We start from the raw sequence: 22,805 nt of genomic DNA, 5'->3' as shown, positions 1-22,805 counted from the left end.
CATGACCTTCAGATCATTCCTTTCTAATTTGTCAACTTGGGTTGAGCAACTTGGGTTTCTCCACAGCTAGGAGTTAACGCCTCAGTTCATCCATGCATTTGTGTCTCATGTGACACTGCCCACTCAACATCTCTGTGTTCTTCCAAAAGATACATCCTGATAGCCACTTACTCGAAGAGGAAGAGAGAGGGGAGGAATCACTCAGGTGTCTGAATAGAGCTTGAAAACCCTTGAGGCTAATGTACATTCGTTGACTTATGCTCTGTCCTCCGGCCTCTTCCCTGCTTGCCCCCCTCAACCCACTACAGTGACCAAGTAGATGCTGGATGAGTACTCCTCATGATCTTATCCCTTGACTCCCTGGAGCTCCCAGAAACAGCTCCATCTTTATAGCTGTGCTTCTAATTGTTGGAGTAGGGGGAAAAAAGAGGAAAAACAAAAAAACAAGAACGGCCGTTTCTGGAGACTTCCATTCTTCAAAGACTTAAACACAAAACCATTAGGGAGGCGTTCAACAATATAGGCCCTTAAAAGAGCTATTTTTGAAAAGAGCATCCTGAACATAAAGTGCATTCCTAGGGAAATCGCATTGTTTTGGATGCCTCTGCTTGCTATATATAGACAAAACATATCCAGAGAACAGTATTACATGGTAACTGTTGTCAGATCTAGTCTTTCGCTTTAGGTCCAGCCCACCTCTATTCTTCTCCAAGGAGAGACCGCAGTTGGTACTTGGAGGAGACGTTGTCAACCCTGAGCACTTGGCTCTCTGTCCACTGCCTGGGTCTTTGGGGGGAAATTAAATGAATAAATTAAGCTTGTGACACAGGGAAACCACAAAGAGGGGGCGCAGAGAAAACTCATCCTTTAGTCAGAGGTCTTGTGAGGTGATAAAGACAGGATGGAACTGCCACTAGAACGAACTTAAGAAAAGAGTCTAAAAAGCCTTGATCAGGGTTTATTTCCCTGTTCTGCACCTTCCAGATATTGAGTAGGTTGGCGTCAGTTGGCCCAGAGAAGAAAACGTCAAAGGCTGAGTCGCCTTGTGTTTCATTCCCAGAGTAAGTGGCCCTCACCTAAATCGCAAGAACTCTTGAACTTACAAATAACTTTTTTTTGGCAAATGAGGGGAATTTAAAAGGCAGTCAATCCCTTTCTCTGGTTTCAGTTGCTCAGCTGAGGACATTATGCCCTAAAATTGAATGCTTCTGGTACTATAAACTCCTGGGTGCGCCATTTCATAGCTGAACGCCCACAGTGCCCAGCGCAGGTGCCGGAATCTTGCTTGTTGAGATGGTAGATAGAGTCTCAACATCCTCTGTGATACAAATCTATTCTACATTCCTCCCACATCTTTGAAAATACAGTAAGTGCTTATAGGCTAATTTCCCCTTTGCCCCTTGAAAATGCTTATCTCTTTTTAAACCCTATGCTTTTCTCATGTTCTTTTTCCTCTCATCTTCCTGTGTCTCTGCCTTTGACACACTTTACTTGCAAAGCTCAGCTTTTTTTTTTTTTTTTTTTTATCCTAGCTTTTAACCAAACTTCTTCATGAAGTCGGGCCTGGCTTCTACAGCTGACGTGGCCACTTTCACCAACCGCCTTCTCTGCCTGATTTTTTTTTCTTCTTAGTCCTTATCACTGATATACTTTGTATTTTAATGATTAATCTAATTGATTGCTTGCTCTTCTAATTGGAATAACAGCTCCACGAGGACAGAAGTTTTATCTGCATTGTTTGCTGAGGTATCCCTAATGCCTAAAACAGAAGCAAACTCATTGTGGTTGCTTAGTAAATACAGATTCTCCAAACAAATGAATATTCAGGAGATGACTACTCCACAAAGAGCCCATTGCTTTGTAGGAGCTCAGATGCGTCATAGACACATGTAGGGAGATCAACTGTCAAGACTGTTAACAATCTGTGTGTGTTACTAAGCATGTAACAGTGTTTTTGGCCGTGAGTTAGTGAGAAGAGATGAATTTGAGGGTTATTCTAAGATTTATTTCTGATCTAGGTGTTCCTATATTGATGACCAGATGTTGTATTTTCTTAACTATTCCCATTTGCTGTTCTGTCCTAGGCACAAAGGTTTTACTCAATGTAAATACCTAAAGGAAAAAAGCTATGGAAAAAGAGGCCTCAGTGCTTAAAGAATTCCAAAGAAGGGCTTATAAATAAATAGCTGTGATGGTTCTGGCGACACAAAGGTTGGCCAAGTTAAGGACTCTATTGCTCGCTGAGAATGGCAGCCATTTGGGTGAGAATGGAATAATTTCTTCCCTTGGGAACGCAACGTGGTTTCAAGTCTGAAAGAAAATATGCAGGGCACATCTAAGCTAATCTCAACTGCAGCAGACTGGACATGGGCCCAGGGAATTGAACAAGGTCATTTCCCCCCAATCTCTGCCACAGGGACCTTTCATGGGTGTTCTACGGGAATAAAATAAGCGCAGTGATATTAGGAGGGTGGGAAGAATAGAACTGTCTGGTTAGAGGTCGCAAGAGGAAGCTGTGCTGCTGAGAGATAAGAAAGTAGGTATTCTTTGTAGGAATCTGGAGGAAGCGGCAAATGATATCAGACAAGCACATCAGTGATGACAGCATTAGGAAGAATTGAAGGATGGGTGCAGGCAGCTGTCCAGGCGGCAACTTTGAAGGTCTTGGTGCTTCTTGTAATAGAGGAAAGGGCCTGTCATACTCAGACATACACTTAATATGTACAATGGAGTTGGGAGCAGTGAAAAGAGGAGGAATCAGAGTAGATGTGGGCATTCTTTCAACTTTTTGGTCCAACTCATTGACTTCTGGCAAGTCAGTTAGGTTTTCTCTTTGGGCAGCAGTTTCATCCTCTTGATAGTGAATTGGTGGGAGTCAGTGCGGTACACATTTGCCTCCAGTACCAACGTATCTGAAGGTATTCTAGTTGAGTTTGAAATAGCTGTATGGATGATACCCTTAAAAGGAAATGCATTTGTATGGTTTTCCCCATAAGCATTAAGAGATGGTGCTATGGTCTCTTGTGTTAGTTCCCATTTGGCAGCTTCCTTTTCACAGCGACACTGATTTATGAGGTGCCTGTACTTCTAACTTCCACAGACTCAGGAAAGCGGTGAGTCTTGAAGGGGGTGGCAAGAAGGAGCCCAAATGAGTGTGATTCTGGTAAGCATTGCTCACTGGCTTCCAGCACTTTTTGAACTTTTCCTCTACTCGTTCTTTAGCTTATGCAGTTTTATCCACCTCCCTTTCTATCCAGACACATGCTATCTACACTTTGAAGGCCTATTCAAGTCATCTCTTCTCACCCCCACCTCTAGTGACAAGTACGTGTGCCCATACCACATGCAGCAAGGGGGAAGTAGTCGCTGGTCTCAGCATCATACCCCACTTCTTGTGACCCCCTCCCCCAGGCCCTGTCTCAGGACCCAGAAGGGTACCTGCAGCAGGAGGCGCCCAGCAAATGCTGTGCCTGCATAGGAGCAAGAAAAACTATCTTCATTCAGTACGTGCCATGGGACAGGGGCTCCCGACTTTCAATAAGGTCTCAAATCTTAATGTATATATTTGTTTTTTATATTTTTTATAGGAGTTCATTTGCCAACATATAGCATAACACCCAGTGCTCATCCCACAAGCTCCCCCCTCAGTGCCCGTCACCCAGTCACCCCAACCTCCCGCCCACCTCCCCTTCCACCACCCCTTGTTCGTTTCCCAGAGTTAGGGGTCTCTCATGTTTGTCTCTCTTTCTGATATATATTTGTTTACACCTTGTAGTAAAGAGGAAAGAGGCTTGGGGCATAGTCACACTGTCTCTTATTGACAGAACACAGGGGTCCAACAAGTCTGACCAAATCTTATAAAACTCAAACTATCAAATTCTTCTATATTTAAAAAATATTTTTCCAGAATTTGCATTTTTCTATATTTAAAGAATATTCTTCCATTCTGAGTTTCCATTCCTTGGTCAGAAGTTCCTTCTAGAATCTGATTACCATCTTTTGTGATGCTGGCTTATTGTATTTGATCTATTGTATTTAATATTGTATTTAATCTACCTCCTGTGAGGAAGGAAGTCCTAGTCTGCTGGTATTTTTTTTTTCTGATGTTCCTTCTAACTGCACACCCCCACAGCCCAAAAAAACTCCACATTTATTCTATTGCTATTTGCCTGAATCACTCTTTAAAAGCCTTATTTTCCCCCTTCTGCTCGCATTTCCAGCCCTTTGTCCTTTCCTCTTCCCTACATTTCTCTAGAGGTTCACTCCCCAAATATTTCTCTACAATCTGTTCAATGTTTAGGAATCTGACTACAACAAATAGAGCAGGAGGGAATTCTCTTTGCTTTGAGGATATTATAGTTAAAAGCAGAAATTTCAGCTTACAGGATCAAAGTAGACAAAAGAAGGTTCAGGAATCAAGAGCTTTGAAAGGAGTATCTTCTAACAAAAACCATCAGCATAAGCGGCAAGTGTAGTAGCAGGAGAAAAACCTTTATGGGCCTGTCATTATTATTATTACTGCATTGAGTACCCCATGTACCTCCAGGGTATTTTCTAAGAGATGGAGTTAGGGATTCCCCATATATTAATATGGACCAAAGCAATAGGTGCTAATAACTGGGATATATGCAGCACCTTCTATTTATCCATAAAACCTTCCTATAAACCATCTCACTTAATCCTGACAATCACCTTTTGAGCTAACTATTGTTATGTGAAGCTCAGGGACATATGCGACCCATCCGGGGTCATATATTTAGGATATTGTAATGTTGAGAACTAAACTCAGGTTGATCTGACTCAAGTTGTATGATTTTTCCATTAACTATGGAACAAGAAAATAACCTAATATCTCCACCCAAGGATCAGTGGTACATGTAATGTAGGATGAAAGAAAGAAGAAACTATTTCAGTAAATTCTCCATTTCACATGCTATGCAAACTCTCCACGTTATAGCCTTCTATCAAAGAGGCAGCATAAACCAAAATTAATTTATCCTTGGCTTTGTGACAACCTGAGTGAAGGAAGTGTTGCTTTCTTTGGTTATTAGCATAGTTTTCCTTCCTAACTCCAACTAGATTATGAAGCAGTTTTGCCTTTGTCAGGCTTACAGAATGGCTTAGCAGCAAAGGTCCAATTAGGTTCTGGTCGAGAGGAAAAAGTCAGTCTACCTAGAATCGCATACTTCTCTCAGATTGTTGTGATTCAGGTCACAGAACATTTGGTTGTGTCCTATGCCATTGTGCCATTCAGAATGATGGTTCTAGGGCAGCACAGACAAATCAGAGTTGACACCAGTGATAGCCCCTTAGCCAGGTTCTACAAGTATATGGCATTGAGTTTTGGGGCCAGTCTGGGAACCTTGTGGGAAGAGCTGGGGTAGTTGGGCTGGTCATGGGCACTCAGTGGGCTTGGGGCAATTGATATTTACCATAATTTGGTATGGAAATATTTTAATAAATCATTATGGGTCTACTAATTTGTACCTGCCAAATATCAGCTCTGCATATAGGTATCTCATGGGGATCTTTTCAAGAGGCCCAGAAAGGATGCCCAACTCTTGAAATGGAAAACTATAAAAAGAACAAGGGCCTGGAATCAGAGTTAGCCTTGTTTGGAATCACAGTTCTATCTACTTTCTGCTTATGTGTCCTTGGTAAAATCACCTGTCCCTTCTAAACCTAAGTTTCTTCATATCTAAAACACATAACATGCAATTTGTTGGGCTATTAGAGCTAATATCAGGTGATGTGTTGAGTCCCTGATATATATAGGAAGTGCTTGATAAATGATAGCAATTATTATTATTAATCCTCCCTCAGTCTAAACCATTCACTAAAATCAGAACATTTTCAGGAATAAGAGGGAAGAAGGAGTGAGATGCAGGATATGGCAGCTGGTGTAAAATCCAGATGGGAAAGAGAGATGGTGTTGAGCAGAGATGAAACACAAACAGTTAAGTAGCTCCTTCCTTCTTACTTCATGCCTAAAAGGACCCGAGAGAGCATCTAATCCCAGTCATTCATTTCAAAAAAGAGAAGGGGTGGGGATGGGAGAGAGAGATAGACAGAGAGAGAGGTTGGGAGGGAGAGGGAGAGAGAGAGGGGAGGTAAGAAGGAGGCTTATCTGAAATCACATGGAATATTAAGGTTATAAGTGGGACTGAAACTCACAAGTTCTAAGCCCCAGGTCTGTGCTTCTTCCTTTACATCACACGACCTTCCTCATGGCGCCCTGGTTTCCACTCGGGGCCTCCTCCCAGGAACAGGTATCAGACAGGCCTCTCTTCTTTTCTGTCCTTATTGTGCCTACACCCAAGCAGAGCCTATAAACTGGGACTAAGAGTGAAAACAAGCGTGGGAGGAGAGAAGAAGGACACAGAGTTTCCATGATGGGGCCCACGAGACGTGCATCTTATCCGCATTTACAGCCAAGATAGACACACAGCACCACTATTGCAAAGGGCTGTGGGAAATCCCAGGACAGCCATTCCGCTCTAGATAGGACAAACCACCTCAAGCCAGGTTGGCTGCACCCCCTTCCACTATGCCCCCGACCTGTAATATGCTCTCACGTTCCTCCATAGATAGGAAATACATTCCTAATTTCTAGTTCTCTTCCATGTCGCTGCAGTTGGGAAGACCTTCAGAGCAAAAATTCCCCCAAGTGTAGCATTTGAATATTCTGAGACGTCTATGGTCTAAAGCAGCAGCTCAATCTATTTCAGGGAAATAATATTTTTTGATGAATAATATGAAGAAAAATTCCAAGGAATGAATAGAACTATTTTTACCCTCTTTCTCCCCCAGATAATTTCAGCTGAACAAATACTGGAAGAAGACCGTCTAAAACCTCTTCCTCTCTCTTTCCCTTTCTTCCCTATGCCCATCTCCATGGTGTGAATGAGTTTTATGGAAGGCTCATAAAGTGCCATGGGAGACATTCAAGTTATACATTTGGAAAAGGGTAATCCTGTGCTCTCAGTGCTGAAAGAAACTAAATTTTTCACCTGGATGGGCTATAGAGACAGCTGGACTAAGAAACATCCATCCATCCGTGTCCTGGTTTGCAGATGGCTTGGGCTGGAGATACGAGTGAGGGTGAGTGGAGTTCTCAGTTCTGTGAATCCATATCTTCCATTTTTCAGTCCTTTTTTCCATGGTAATATGGCACTTTCCCTTATGTGCTCATTTTAATTTTACTCCCCTCCCCCCCACAGATATCGACACTCTCCCTTCTCAGAATCTGTGTTTAAGTCCTTTCCGCATTGAGCTTGGGTATGGGCAGGGCTCAAAGCGTACAGAACACTTGTCAATGATCAAGTAGCATTAAGGGTCTGATCTTTTTCCGTTGCTGTAGCCCATAGTGGACCCATGATTCATGATCTAAGCTGGGACCAAACTTCCTCTCCATTCTCTATTAGAATACAAGTCATAAACCCTAACTAAAAAGAAGGACTAAAAAGGACTGTGTTGATTCCCATGGCCACTACATAATGCTTAACCCCAGGGCTCTATCCTCGTTTCAGGGGACTGGGAGACTTATGAGAAGGGGGTACTAGTAGGGCTGTCAAGAGTTTCTAAACTCCCTGGGATGCCCTTGAATAAGAAATACTTTGTTAGATCTGTTTCTGTCCCTCTTGTTATATCTTCCGCCTGTTCTCTCTGATAATATTCTAGTAGCGAGAGATAATAAACCTGGCCTCCCCGCCCCCTAGTAATGCTTCCTGTTCTGGGAGAATCACACCAGATCTTCAGCTCCAATCACTCAAGCCCAACAACTGTTAAGTCTGCAGCTTAGACACACAGGTGGAAGGCCTCCAGCCTCCAACTTCCAACCTCCCATCCTCAGCACTGCTACATACTGCCTGTCTGGGCAGCCATTTGTGACCGAGTCACTAGTACTTATAAGTCCTCATGATCTTATCAAACCATTTCTGTGGGGCTCTTTTATCTTATCATTGTTCTGCGTAGGCACCTGCCTCCTCTCCACCCACTGGAAAGCTCTGTAGCACAGCAGGGACCTGGGAAAACCCCAGTGTAGAGGATCTTTCCACTCCTCTACCTTCTCCAAAAGTCATGTAGGTGGTAACAAGCTCAGCCTGGCTACCGCTAAGTCAAGGGATGTTGGAGGAGCACAGACCCACCCCACGTGAGTCGATACAAGTCATTAAGTGGTCGACATAGCCGTATATCCACCTCTGAGATGCACAGTCTGAAAAACAACCCTGACAGCTGGTTGCCTCTCTTGAGTTGTGCAGTTAAGCAGGCCTGGCATTGTCCAATCATGTGACCTCCCCCTCACATCTACTCCCAATATATCTGGCTGTAGCTCATCTCCTCACCAGCCTTCTTCTGCAGCTTTGGAGAAAAGTAGTCACACTCACACAAAGCAGCATTGATTTAGGCTAGGTAATTTCCACTAGTTCACAGTTAGGAGCACTAGAATGGGACCTGCAGTGACGTGAGAAATGTATCTCCCTGAGGACCTTTCGAAGTTGGAATCAGATTGAAATTCCAACACAAGGGAGTATAGCAAGATGCGGAGAGGAGCTTCCCACGTGAGAAAGGTGAAAAGTTCCTAGATATTAATTCAGGCCATCAAAAGAACCCATGTTTTGTGGCCCTATATAAAATATCTGTCCAGTAAATGGGAAGAAATAAAATAATAATAATAATAATAATAATTTAAAAAGATAAATAAAGGGACCTTTTTGTTCTGAGAAGCACGGTGATGAATTTTTTAAGATCGGAGTCAGAGATGTGGGAGATTTTCTCCTGATTTTTCCCTTTTCCTCCCAGCTCCACCCCAAATCGGTATAGTCTTAAAATGGAGGTGGAAATCATATACTTACCTGCCCGCAGGTAGAGAGCAGAGTTTGAGGGTGAGCTGAGGTCAGCAAAGCCGGGCCAAGCCCTTCCCAGGTATCGGGATCTGAGTGAGGACAGTGACAAAGTATCATATTGCATGTTGTACCTTTCTCTCTGTCCTCATTCAACTGCTGTTGCCCGCTCAGAAAGGGGAAGCGGAAATGAGAAAACACACACACACACACACACACACACACACACACACACAGTCGTAGTCCCCGCCTCCCACCCCAGCCACATCCTCTGCTCTAGCTCCGGAGACAGAAGAACAAAAGATCTGAAGTCACTGTGCTCACCACTAAGGAGCCCTTCCTGTCAGAGGCCTGCCTGGGTCTTTATCAAACAAGAGATAGTTTCCTATTAAGGGAAGGGCACAGCCCGTCTGACGATGTGTGATGCGTGTGTAGGAGTCTTCCTACCCTGTTACTGGAATCTCACCGCTCTGAGAAAGCTTTCTGTCCCCAGGAGGAGGAGGGGTGTCGACAAGTCATCTCACATTTATCTCAGAGAAAGTGCTCGTGGCTCTAGCACACACTTGAGGCAGCTCTAAGCCAAAATGGATCAGTTTGCATAACTCTTTCACACTCTGGTAAATTCTCTACAAGCCTGTTCTCAAATCCTGCCGTGCCACTGTGGGCGACCTCTTTCGGGGTTGACTTATCAGCCCTTGTTTTAATGTTCAAACCACTTTGGAGTTTTTCTAAATAAATAAATACATGGATAGATCATTGCTTTCCCGAGGAATTTTTAAAGCTGAATTTATTTTACTTTTTTATTTTTATAAATTTATTTTTTATTGGTGTTCAATTTGCCAACATACAGAATAACACCCAGTGCTCATCCTGTCAGGTGCCCCCCTCAGTGCCCGTCACCCAGTCACCCCCACCCCCCGCCCTCCTCCCCTTCCACCACCCCTAGTTCGTTTCCCGGAGTTAGGAGTCTTCATGTTCTGTCTCCCTCTCTGATATTTCCCACTCATTTCTTCTCCTTTCCCCTTTATTCCCTTTCACCATTTTTTATGTTCCTCAAATGAATGAGACCATATAATGTTTGTCCTTCTCCAATTGACTTACTTCACTCAGTATCATACCCTCCAGTTCCATCCACGTCAAAGCAAATGGTGGGTATTTCTCATTTCTAATGACTGAGGAATATTCCATTGTATATAGACCACAGCTTCTCTATCCATCATCTTTAGATGGACACCGAGGCTCCTTCCACAGTTGGGCTATTGTGAACATTGCTGCTAGGAACATCGGGGTGCAGGTGTCCTGGGGTTTCATTGCGTCTGCATCTTTGGGGTAAATCCCCAGCAGTGCAATTGCTGGGTCGTAGGGCAGGTCTATTTTTAACTTAAAGCTGAATTTTTAAGACTCTGTCACAGCCTGGAGATGCCTCCCGTTTATTGGCTTTCAGTTCCAAGATGCTTTCTTAAACTCTGAAAGTTTGCCCCCACCCCCCACCCCAGTCCTCCCCTGTCGCCCCGACCAGCGTTCAGCATCCACGGCCAGCTGTTTCCCATTCCTCCCGCATCTGCCAGGACAGCTTCCTCTCTTTCCGTCTGAGGTCTGCCATTGCAGCTGTCTCCCGGACCTCTTTGTCAGTCCTACTCTGTTTCCTTCTTTGTAGGAATATTTGTATTTGCAAATATTTATCACAATATTTGCGTACAGGGCACACCTCTAATGTGCTGACTGAGACTGATTCCCGCACACCCGTTCTTTTCTTTCTAATTTTATGGCTGTAACTACAGTTGGGCCCCTTTTTATCGTGTTCCCAAATTCCGTCTCCGGTTGACAACGGGACGACTTCGTGGGCGACCCACGGCATGGCTATGGTTTGGTGGAAAGCTGCCCAAGTGAAATTCCTGCTTCGCAAAACAAGTGCTCTCATCATTGTTTTCTTCAAGGACAATAAAAGTAATAATTCTCTTTCAAATATGGACACGCACACACCATTTATTTACACGTAGGGATGATAATGTCTAGCATGTTTCCCAGGACATAGTAGGTGCTTTTTTTGAGAATTCCTTCAACGTCAACAAGTAAAAAAAACCCCAAAACTCAGCATTCTCTTGATCTCTTGATCAGTATTCTTTTTCTGTACAAATTCACTATAAAAACTAAACTAGTAGGGGCACCTAGTGGCTCCGTTGGTTAAGCTTCTGACTCTCGATTCAGGCTCAGGTCATGATCTCTGGATCATGAGACTGAGTCCCGTGTTGGGCTCCCCACTGAGCATAGAGCCTGCTTAAGATCCTCTCTCTCCTTCTGTCCCCTCCTACTCCCTGACGCCCTCTCTCTCTCTCTCTCTTTCTCTCAAAACAAACAACACAAAACAACAACAAAACAACAAAACCAGTGGAGCTCTAAAAATTCTTTTTAGCCCTAAACTTCTGAAACGCAGTATTTTCCTTAACAGTTGAGGTATGGAGAGTACGACCTCTACAGGCAGTTTGTAAATGCGGAAGGACATCTTAATTTTCAGAGTGACAGTCAAGCTGCTCCTGGTATTTAGTGCCTGAGGGTCAAAGACGCTAAATGTCTTTGAAGGGTACAGGAGTTTTCATAGGAATGACTGATTGTCTTGGACAAAATGCCAGCCACCATGTTGATAAAGAGTAGGCCTTGACATCAGACTCTACCCTAGGTTGCTGTGTAGTCCTGTGCATAGGACGTAAGATCTCCGCGCCTCAACTTCCTTGTCTGCACAATGGGGACAATGTCCCTAAAGGAGAGGCTGCAAGGCTATAGGAATAAAGGGATGTAAAGTATTTACTCACCACAAATGCTCAACAAATTGCAGCTACTTTTTATGGCTCTTTCATACTGTTCTCAACTTATCCAGCATGCTACGTATCTGTATACACCAGAGTCACTTCAGTCTTTAAGTTAGTCCTTTCTCAAGCAAATTTCTGGAGATTTTTTTGTTGTTGTTGTTAATTAAAAAAAAAAAAATTGCTCTTTGGGTGAGATTTCTTTTAAAGATTTTATGTATTTATTCATGATAGACAGAGAGAGAGAGAGAGAGGCAGAGACACAGGCAGAGGGAGAAGCAGGCTCCATGCAGGGAGCCCGACACGGGACGCGATCCCGGGGCCCCGGGGTCACACTCTGGGCTGAAGGCGGCGCTGAACCACTGAGCCACCCAGGCTTACCTTTGGGTGAGATTTTTAAAAATGTTTTCTTCTTTACCAGCAGTGGCAGGAAGACATGAATGAAGCCCTAGGAGCTTCCTAGGAGGAGAAGGAAATATGCATATTCTGGATTGGTCGTCTTTCTCCATTGTTATTTCCCTGCCCCACAATCTGTCTCTTTCTCTGTCTCTCTACCTCTCTCTCTCTCTCTCTCTCTTGCAATCTCTCTCATCTACTCTTCCTAATGTTTGAAGCCATTAAGTGCCTCTATATCCCTGACACTGTAAAGTGCTCTGATCATATGTCACACATGCATCCTGAAAAACAGTTGCCCTTTTGGTGCTAGATGTAGTCCAGGATTTCAGATTTTTTAAATGAAATTTTGCTCCTTCCCCCCCACCCCCGCCATGGGTTAAAAATAAAGACCCTTATACTAAATGAGGCAACGAGTTAGGTGCCCACTGCCTCTGTGGCTCAGCAATGTGGTGCCTCCTGTCATGGCCAGGTTGTCCCTCTGGGCATCCTCCCTGGGCATTAAGGAATCTCAGTGCAAATGCTGAACTGGGGGTAGAAAGGACCCTCCACCTTAACGCTAACTGTATGGTCATTACTTAATTTCAAGGACACCAGTTTCCTCTTCTGAAACATAGAAACATTTTCTAAGATTCTCTCGCCTCTAGGAATTTACCATCTCTACATGTACTGTTGTGCGTTTCTCTCATGTGAGTGCATGTGGAAAATGGAACTGTTAAGCGGCAGACCTTTGCTGAGAAACCATCATACGGGTAATAGAGAATGCACTAGAAAACACCTCTTGTCCATGGCAAAGCCAAGTGAAAACTACTCGAGAATCCTCCAGACAGGTAGCCTGATGGCTGGTAGGTCAGAGCGCCCATGCATCCCTCCAAGAGCTGAGCTGGAGTTGGGTGTGGGTTCTGGAGCCACAGGACGGGGCGCTCGGCTGGCAGCCTGCCCAGACAGATGGGGGCTGAAGCCAGAACAGCTGCTCCAAGAGGCGTCCTGTGGCAGAGACGCTGTGGCTCCCAGCCCTGCTCAGCTCCCCTCCGCCCAGGCCCGGATGCAGGTGATGTGCTTTCATGTCAGTTCTCAGCTTTTCTCCTTTTTCAGAGGCGAGGCTTTGCAAACACCCGCTCTTCACCGTGTCCTGCTCCTTCGCCTTGCTGGGAGCTCGAGCGAGCGTGTCTCCTGCTCATACCAAAGGCTCAAGGGTAGGGAGCACAGGTAGAGTCTTGGGGACAAGGCTGTGGTTCAACCAATGGAGGATTTTCTAGACTTTTTCCAGACAGAAAAGGGTCCACCAAGGTCATCTTTTCCTCCTCTTTGCTTCTATGTTCTGGAAGCTCAGGAGATGATCGGATTTGCTCACTTTTCTAAGACAACCGCTGAGTCACTCAACTCAGTCATGGGAAAGTCCTTTTTTTCCGTCTTGTTCTGGCTTCTCTGTTTGCAAGTCCTGCCGTCTGGGGGAGAAATCCGGCACAGGCCTCCGCAGAGGGTATTCCCTCAGAGATCTGGAGTTAGAATTCTATTCAAACTGTATTTTATTGGGTAGTGCTAGAAAGAAGCCAGACCCAAGGGGATGTGAAGAAAGATAATATAAAAAGATGCTTTAGTCTTGTATCAAAAACCTCCTAGAGGGCTTACTTTCCAGTCTGATTAGACAATTTAAGGAAACACGATCAATAAAAGATGAACCTGATTCTACGGCACAACTTTTCGAAGTTCTTAATAAGCTGATGGGAATGCAACGCTCCTAGAAGGAGAGAGTTTGTAGTTCCCAAACATAGTAGTCTATTTTTATTTTTATTACTATTTTTTTCTGGAGGATCATTCCAAGGAAATTACTTCTGGGAAAATTGTCCTCCACTAAAGCCACTATAGTTGTGTCTTCTCTAGATTAAATAATGACACTTGCGTCTTCCATCATATTCAGATGGTTTGAGCATAAGAAGGTTTGACTGTCGTGTGAGTTATGTTCTTTCTTCTGATCAATTTGTTTAATTTGGGAGCACAGGGCCTCTCTAGGGTCTCAGGTGTGACTCACATCGTGATTGCTTAGGGCTTGACCAGCCCATTGAGGAGGACAGAGCCTGGGGCCCATAGGATGGAGCGTAAGTGCAGTGGAGGAGGAAGGAGCTGGGGATGTAGGTGATGAGAGTCAGAGTTCTTCTGTGGCTAGACAAATCCCCTGGACTTGAGGAACAGGAAACGTAGAATAATTTTCATCTTGGTCTCCTCGTCTAGAAGAAAAGAGGGCTTCTAGTAGGGTTCGTCTTTATATCAGGTAAACGGTACAAAGTCAATACTCATGACAATGCCATCACTGGTGGCAGGAAAAGAGAGAGGGGATGAGAGCAAGTAATCTAATTTTTTTTTTAGTTAAAAAGCATTTAAGGGGGATCCCTGGGTGGCTCAATGGTTTGGTGCCTGCCTTTGGCCCAGGGTGTGATCTCTGAGCCCCGGGATCGAGTCCCACATCGGGCTCCAAGCTTGGAGCCTGCTTCTCCCTCTGCCTGTGTCTCTGCCTCTCTCTCTCTCTCTCTCTCTGTGTCTATCATAAATAAATAAATAAAAATCTTTAAAAAAAAAAAAAGAAAAGCATTTAAGGGAGCACCTGCATGGCTCAGTCAGTTGAGCATCCAACTCTTGACTTCAGCTCAGGTCCTGGTCATAATCTTGGGGTTGTGAGTCCCATGCCAGGCTCTGCACTGAATATGGAGCCTACTTCAGATTCTCTCCCTCTTTTTCCCTCTGCCCCTCTGCTCTCTCTCTAAATAATAAGTAAATAAAGTTGCCCCACCCAAAAAGCATTTAAAAGAGGGTTAAATCTTGGAGGAATTATGGCATAAGGGCCAGGAGGTTAGTGACCTTGAGGATTTGAGGAATTTTTTAAAGTTTTGGGGTCCAGCACTCTATTATCTTTAAAGGGATAGGCATTAAAGGATACAACAACAGGTAGAAATTGGGGGCTGCTGTAGGTTTGGTGTAAGGGAAAAAATGTAGGGTGAGTATGGGGTCAAGTGTCAAGGTAGAGCATGAACACTTGGGTTACAGTGAGATGGGGCAGGGGGTTAATAGATTGGAGGGAGAGTGGCTCTTTTCTAAGCCCAGGGAAGCCCTGAGACTCTGAGGTCATCCCACCAAAGTCAGACTGTTCCCCACTCACTGTGGACTAGAACCTGGTGGGCAGGGCGGGGGTTGTGGAGCGGTGGTCTCCAGTGATGGACTGAAGAAGGACAGACCAGGATTTATGGGAAAATGGTATAATGCTGCATGAGTGTTGTATCAGTTAATCAGAGGAAGTGGGATAACCGTCATCTGCCCTCCAGAGGGGGAGCTGCAGGAGGGGAAATGGTGTGGGTGTGAAGCCCAGCCCTCGGTCTCTGCCGGAGCCTTGGAGCCAAGGAGACATCTCTTCGTGAGGGTTAGAGAAGAGGAGGAAGGGGTGGGGAAGAAGAAGGAAGAGGCGCTGCCCCAGACGGAAGCGCAGACAGAGTGTCTGAAAGCAAGAGATTCACACACAAGAGATAGCGAAGCATAACCACCCCCGCGCTCCGGTCCCCTCATGGGGGGGAAGATGGCACGCTCCCCAAGGGGCAGCCCCTGCCACCGCCATCCTCGTCCTCCCTGCTGCTCTGGGGTCTCCGCCTGCCCTTATCCCCCGGGGGGCTCACAGCCTGCAGCCTGCCTGAGGCTAGAAGGAAATGAGAGGATCCGCGTGAAAAAGTCAGACCACTCACGCGTCCTATGATCACCTAGTGTAGCTTTAGCCACACTCATAAGGACTTGTTTCTTCTGACCTACATTTGCTAACAGAGTGAGGAGTCAAAAATTCCATCTTCTAGGCTTTGCTCTGCACCTGTCCTGGATTTCACATTCCCTAACTATTGGGTGGTAAAATGGAAATGAGTGGTCTGTAGGACTCCGTGTACTAGTCTATGTTCCTGATTATAATAGCTACCGTTTAGAGGGTGGATATTCTGTGAAAAACAATGAATATATCTTAACCGTAGAGTTCTGTGGATCGGAACGATCCACAACGTGGATTTTCATGACCCACAGATGGAGTGAATGAGACTGCAAGCCCAGTCTGCATCCTGGCTTCCCTGTTCTGCAGACTGGCCCCCAGACCGACTCTTCCAACGAGTATGTTGCTAACGACCACCAGGTGGTGGCCTAGATCCAGCCTCTGAATTCGGTGTGTGGTTTCCTGGGTGGAATCTGAGACCAGCCCGCTCTGCTCAGGAGGTTGACCTCACCCAGGCTTAAGGCGTGGATTCAGGGGCTAACGAGGGCTTCTTCCTTAACACTGGATAATTTTTATTAAGGATGCCCCGTGTTGAAAAGGATTTCAAAATTTCATAGAAAGAAGTCTGTGCTCGCAGAGACCCGAGTGAGCCTGAATACCAAGGAGGGAAATATAAGGTTTGTCTGGGAAAATCAAGCAGCTCCATGTGGCTAACTGTGAGTTATAAGACGAAGAATGAAGGGAACATAAGGCTGTTCAGATAGTTTGAGGTTAGATCTAAGAAATCCTTGAATGTTGCATTTCAGGGTTTGAATTTTGTTTGATTTTTGTGAATTTCTCTTTTGAAATCATCTCAAACTTAAACAGGACCTGTCCCTTGGATTGACAAGTGTTCATCTTTTGCTTAATCGCACGGCCTTTTCTCCCTGTACCTTTTGAGGGTAATTTGCAGATGCTACGACCCTGTACTCTTACCTAAAAGCCATGATTTTCACCACCACGGTGCAAAGATCCAGACAAGGAAATTGAAGATTGATACAATACTATTATCCAATCTACAGACTTAATAATTCTGATGTCATTTTTCCCAGTCATGTGTGGGATCACGAAGTACACACCGTTTGTTATGTCTCTTGTCTCCAAGCTGGAATCGTTGTTCAGGGTTCCTCTTCCGCGGCGTTGACCTTTAAAGACTCCAGCCCTTCTATTTTGTGGGCTGTCTCTCACTTTGGTTTGCCTGCAGTTTCCTGTGACTAAATCTGGGTTAGATGATTTTGTCAGGATTCTGCATGTGCCTCTGTACCCCGGGTGCCTCCCTTCAGGGAGCACGTCGTATCAGTTTTCCCTTTATTTGTGTTGTTGTTGTTGTAAAATTGTGGTTCTTAAGACTTACGGGGTACTTCTGAAGATTGTAGGCCTGTGTAAATACCCTAATCCTTATCAAGCTTTCAGCTCTCACCTGCTCGCTTTAGCATTTCATTCTCTTAGTGGTGGAGAGTGAAAAACAAATCAAAACTAGATCAAGTGGGGCAGGATGTAATCAGAGGCACGCTGAGAAATCTCATTCTGGAAACTATGTGCACGTGTGTTTGTGTGTGTGTGTGTGTGTCATTTCACGGTCTGTAACTCCCGAGCACCATGTCCTTCTTCGGCCTGGAGCTCTGGTTGTGGAGGCCCAACCAGCTTTCAGGAAACTTTTCACACTTGATGAGTCCTGTCCTACACATAACAATCTTGGTAGATTGGTTTTATAAAGATTTTATTTATTTATTTATTTATGAGAGACACACAGAAAGAGAGAGAGAGAGGCAGAGACACAGGCAGAGGGAGAAGCATGCTCCATGCAGGGAGCCCGACGTGGGACTTGATCCAAGGACCCCAGGGTCACACCCTGAGCCAAGGGCAGGCACTCAACCCCTGAGCCACCCAGGTGCCCCACAATCTTGGTAGATTAAGGGCAAAACAGACACCTTTCTTCCAGGCCAATGCAACCGGGCTCAGAGTTGTATCTTGGTTGTATTTGCTCCCTCGGGGGGAACCTTTATTTAGAATCCAGCCAGCACAGCTACAGTGCAGGGGCCTGCAGCCCTGGGTTGGCTTTGGGACACACTTTCACCAGCCACGTCTTCTAGGTGCTTCACTCTCCATCCCTGCCCTGAATCTCCCGGCAGTCCTTCAAGGCAGGTGATCTTCTCCCCAACGTACAGGTGGAAACGAGCTCTAGCCATCTCACAGGAGGCCAGGATGCCATGACTGGTCTGTGCGACTCTGAGACCTATGTCCTTGCTGCTGCTTTCTGGCCCCAGTCACTGTGGTGCCCTTACTAAGAGCAACCCTCCTCATTGCCTCAGTAACTGGCATGATCAGTTCTTCAGACATTTTCCACTCATTCTCACCAGTTTGTGGGAAACACAGAACAGATGCCATTTGTCTCATTTGGTAGATGAAGACAGTGCCCACACAGCCACGGGCAAACCCAAGTGGTTTGAGGTTCAGCCAAAAGCTCTTTCCAATTATAGGATGCACCCTCTTCAGAGCAGGCCGGGGAGGATCTCGGAGAGTCCCAAGAAGACATCGGGAATAAAAGCTATGTGAGTGGAGGGTGTCGGGGGGTAGGGAGACCCAGGAAGTCAGGAGGCTTCTCCTGCTTTCCTAGATGTGGAGCATGGAGCTGCCCAACGGCGCCTGCAGGCTTCGGGATGCAGGACACACCTGCGCCCTTTCTGGCTCCTTTTGCCAGAGCCCCGGAGATTGGCAGGGACCCTAGAGAAGCCCGACTCCTGGGTATAGGGCAGATGCTGAGCAGCTGAGCAAGCAGGACAGGCGGCAGGAGGGGCTACCTCCGTTATCCTGAGGCCAGCACAGCCTCCCTCCTTTCGTCCTTTGGGAGGAGGAAGCTGGCTTCTCTCCCTTCTTACTCCCAGGGGCTCTCCTGGCCCCAAACAGAGGTGTTTCAGCCCGGGAAACAGTGAGCTGATAGGGTGGTGGATTGTGTCTGTGTCTTTATAAGACAAGAGGACCCCAGGATGGTTTTGCAGGTCCTTGGAGGTGAGAGGAAAAGGCCACAAGAAAAGCCACAAGAAAGGTTAACTCTGAGATAAAGAGCAAGATGCCTCATCAGCTGTGTCCTCCCAGGCCGTCAGATGACAGGCTGCAACGTGACCCGTACTGGCTGAGGCTTGACGCTAAGGAGGATTTCTGTGGATCCTTGAATTTTCACGTTACTCCACGGGGTGGGTAAACCTCAAGGCTCTGTGACGGGCACAGAGGGAAGAGGCCAGTGACACCTGACGGAGAGTGTGGCTCGCAGGGAGACGGCGATGAAGAGGGTGGGCCATCTGCACTTGAACCCCTGCTCTGCCGTGAGCCAGACGTTTGCACTGGGAAGTGGTATAGCCTGCAAGATTTTGTCTTCTCACGTGGAGTGGGGTGGTGGTAATAGTGCCTCCCTCCAAGTGCCGTAGGGGTGAAGCGGGCGGGCATGTCACCCAAACACACTAAGCGAGCAGAGAACTGTGCGGTTGTTACCATGCTCCCTAGTTCTAGTGAGAAAAGCATTGGGTTGAGGGTGAAGAAAACTGGCTTCTAGTTCTGTTTCTTTCTTTTTCTTTTTTTAAAAAAGGGTTTTATTTATTCACTGAGAAAGAGAGAGAGAGAAACAGCAGGAGGAGGGGCGGACGGAGAGGAGAAGAGTCCGAAGTCCGAAGCATGGACGGCGTCCCACGGCCCTGAGATCACGGCCTGAGCTGACATCAAGAGTCAGAGACCCACTGTCTGACCACCCAGGTGGCCCTAGTTCTGTTTCTTTAATGTATCCAGTTCTAATTCTGGCAAATCACTTCCTCTTCGCCCTTCAAGTCCTCTATGCAGAAAGGCAGTATGGTGTGAGATCCAAGTTCCACCTACAATTTTGATACGAACTCACAACTGAGGCTGTTAGCCGGTCGCTGGTCAGCAGCATCTTGTCTGGGGTCAGACAGGCCTGATTTCAATCATCCCTTCGTTTACTAGCTGAGTGACTGTGGGCACCCTATCTGGCTTCTCTGAGCCTCAGTTTCCTCAGTTGTTAGGTGGGGATTATGATACCAAATACCTTGTCGCGCTTCATGAGGTCTACTTAATAAAGTGCTTAGCCCAGAGCCCAGCACAAAGTTAACTCCCTAGAAGTACAATCAACAGCTGGTGGCTTTTTGGTATGAATTAAATCCCTTAAAAAGTATTCTTTGAATCACATTTCTCTTGCCAAAGGCAAAAGGCAGATAATGAGTGTGCAGATGTAAAATGCTTATTCTGCTTTCCCCATTTAGAATGACCTACTGAAAAAACATCTAAGATTTGTCTGGAATTCAGCCATAACCTGCTCCAGCACCGCCCCCACCCCCCAAGGTAACGAAGAAGGCCATCCATCAAGCCTGAGTCTCACCTTTGTCATGCAGAGTGGACTAGCCCCTAGCTACAAAGCCCTGCCCCCTGAACACACCAACACACGCACACATCCCACACACCACACACATAATTTCTCAAAAGCCAAATTAAAGTGGCCATCCATCCACTGACAGAAGCCTATTTCCTACTCCCTTCTCCCAGGGGAACGCTCACCCCCCCTTGACATCGCCCTCCCACTCCACCCCCACCCTGGACACTAGCACAAACTGGTCACCGTCCCACCTCTCCTCCCCTTCTCTATTGCTCTGTAATTATATTCTCCGCCTCCCAGTGTCATGCTAATATAAGCTCCTGGCACAGCTGCCCAGATTAAATTAGAGCCCAAACCAGCAGGCTGACTAATTATATTTTCTGGCTTGGAATTCTCTTCCCCCACCTTTGGGGTACGGGGCCAGTAAAGAGTAAATGAGCACTGCCAATATTTGCTGAGGATATTTGACTCCTCTTGCCTGGGTGGTTTTGTCCTCCCCAACCAATCTGGGCCCCTAGAATTAGATTAGACTAGAATGAGAGAAGAGAGTTTTACTCAAAGGGACCTTCCTAAATCCCATCCACTCTGCTGCCCGGCTCTGCTGTGCCTGGCCACCAACATGAGGCCAAGGGAGGAAGAATGGCATGGAACTCTTTCCCAAGAATGAGAATCTACTGTTATCTCCACTGGTCCTTCCATCCTTCTCAATTCCAAGATCTCTCCTGCAAATATTCATTGCCCCTTGTCCTACCATATTGTCACTGAATTCTTTGAATCCTGTTGTGTGTGGAAAAGAATGCTACTCCCTTTATCGAGTCCTGTTTCATAACGGCTCTCCAATGCTTATCTCCCCTTATTCATGCCTGCAACATAAGAAATGTGATTTGCCTAGCACACAGCTTACCTGGCCTTCATGTCTTTATTCCATTGACATGTCTCTTAGTGAGATGGATGTTAAATAAGTAAAGACATAATTTCTGCTTTCAAGAAGACGCAGGCCTCATGATTGGCCTAAATATATGTACACGAGCAGATAGGTCTTTCAAGAGGTCTATACTGGGTACAGTGCTGGTGCAAGAGGCTTGGGATAGGAACCAGAAAAGGCATTATATAAGACTCAAGGGAAGCTTTGGAAAATTGCTCAGAAACTATGACAAAATGGGGATTCTGGGAAGAAGGGTCAGAGCCCTAGAGGCAAGAAGATACAGCAGTTTGGTGACCTGCAAGCATACGGGATAAGACAAAAAGGATTAGCCAGGAAAATGAGTCTTGGGAAGTAGAGGAATGTTTTATTTTTGGATCTTTCTGGGCCTCAAATTCATGTCTTCTTCACTCGGGGAAAACAACTCTGTTTCTCAAAGACCTGAGGTGCTCTAGTTAGGGTTGTATTAATTTTCCTCTTCGAATTTTCTTGCTGTAATCCCTCCCACATGTAACTATCCCATTCTTGACTACTATCTCTTTTGGCAGTGCATTGAAGAAAGAAGTTGAGATTTCCAAAGATTTGAATGGAAAAATGCTGGCTGTAGAGTGGCTGAAAAAAGAAAAGAAAAGAAAAGACGACTAAAGAAAAGGAAAGAAAAGAAAAACCTTAGCCCGAATCTGCATGTCTTCTCATATAGTCACCAATCCCCTTTTTCTGTTCATTCATTTACACACTGAATCAGCACATATGTTTTCAGTCCTTTTCTGTATCAAGAAATATTATAGAGATGGTCAAGCACAGATAAGTAAGAGAGTTCTTCCCTTGAGGAATTCAGTCTAGAGGAAGATAAATTCATATGTAGATAATTGAAAAGAGGGTATTGCAAAAGCATGGAGGAAGAACACCATATCTGTTTTCTAGGGTTGCCGCAAACAAGCACCAAGAACTGGGTGGCTTAATAGAACAGATATTTATTGTCATACAGTTCTAGAGGCCAGAAGTCCTATTACTATCAAGATGTTGGTCAGAACATGCTCCCCTGGAAGCCAGGAGGGGAATTGTTTTTTCTTCTTCTTACTTTTTGGTGATTTGCTAGCGATCTTTTGCATTTCTTGGCCTGACTTGGAATGTATCACTCCCATCCTCTGTGTTCATATGACATTCTCCCTACGTGTCTCTGTCTTCAGATGGTCTTCTTATAAGGACACCAGTCATATGCCAGTATGGACAAGTGGACACCACCCACTTCCAGGATGACCTCGTTTTGACTAATTACTTATTCTCTAAGAAGATCACCTTCTAAGGTACTAGGGGTCAAGATGACAATGCATCTGTTTTTGGAGGGAACACAGTCAGCTTCCATCAAGTACCTAACTCTACCTAGGTGTATCAAGAAGTTTCCTAGAGGCAGCGGGTTTTCATTCCAGAAAATCAAATAAGAATCAGCCAAAAGTGTGGTTTGGGGGAGGATACTCTTTTGGAAGAAGTAATATTGGAAGATGCATGAAGCCATGGAAAGGGCATGAACAGACCAAGGAAGTGTGAAGAAGTTCCTGCAGCTGCACAATGGAATATTGAGACACAAAGGAGTGCATGATGGGCATGAGAAGTGTGCTTGGATCACAAAGTGATGGGCACTAAGGTGTCTATATCCTGGTGCCAAGAAGATGCTCTTACTTATGGACTT

At 45.5% G+C, this 22,805-nt stretch overlaps 1 protein-coding gene across 3 annotated transcripts in view; it reads right to left on the bottom strand.

Moving 5' to 3' along the window:
- Positions 1–9,017, bottom strand: part of TESPA1 (thymocyte expressed, positive selection associated 1) — a 35,352-nt gene extending 26,335 nt beyond the window's left edge. The window contains exons 1-2 of one of the 3 annotated variants that reach the window (XM_025458655.3): positions 8,856–9,015; positions 6,175–6,339 (exon numbers count right to left, since the gene is read on the bottom strand). The gene's annotated coding sequence lies outside the window, so the exon portion shown is untranslated. Of the gene's footprint in view, positions 1–6,174; positions 6,340–8,855 lie in introns of all 3 variants that reach the window. The other 2 variants (XM_025458656.3, XM_025458654.3) reach the window with 2 other exon arrangements.
- Positions 9,018–22,805: the final 13,788 nt, after the last annotated feature.

This window comes from Canis lupus, chromosome 27, assembly GCF_003254725.2.
Source record: "Canis lupus dingo isolate Sandy chromosome 27, ASM325472v2, whole genome shotgun sequence".
Classification (NCBI taxonomy): Eukaryota; Metazoa; Chordata; class Mammalia; order Carnivora; family Canidae; genus Canis; species Canis lupus.
This window is presented reverse-complemented; position numbering and strand designations above follow the sequence as displayed.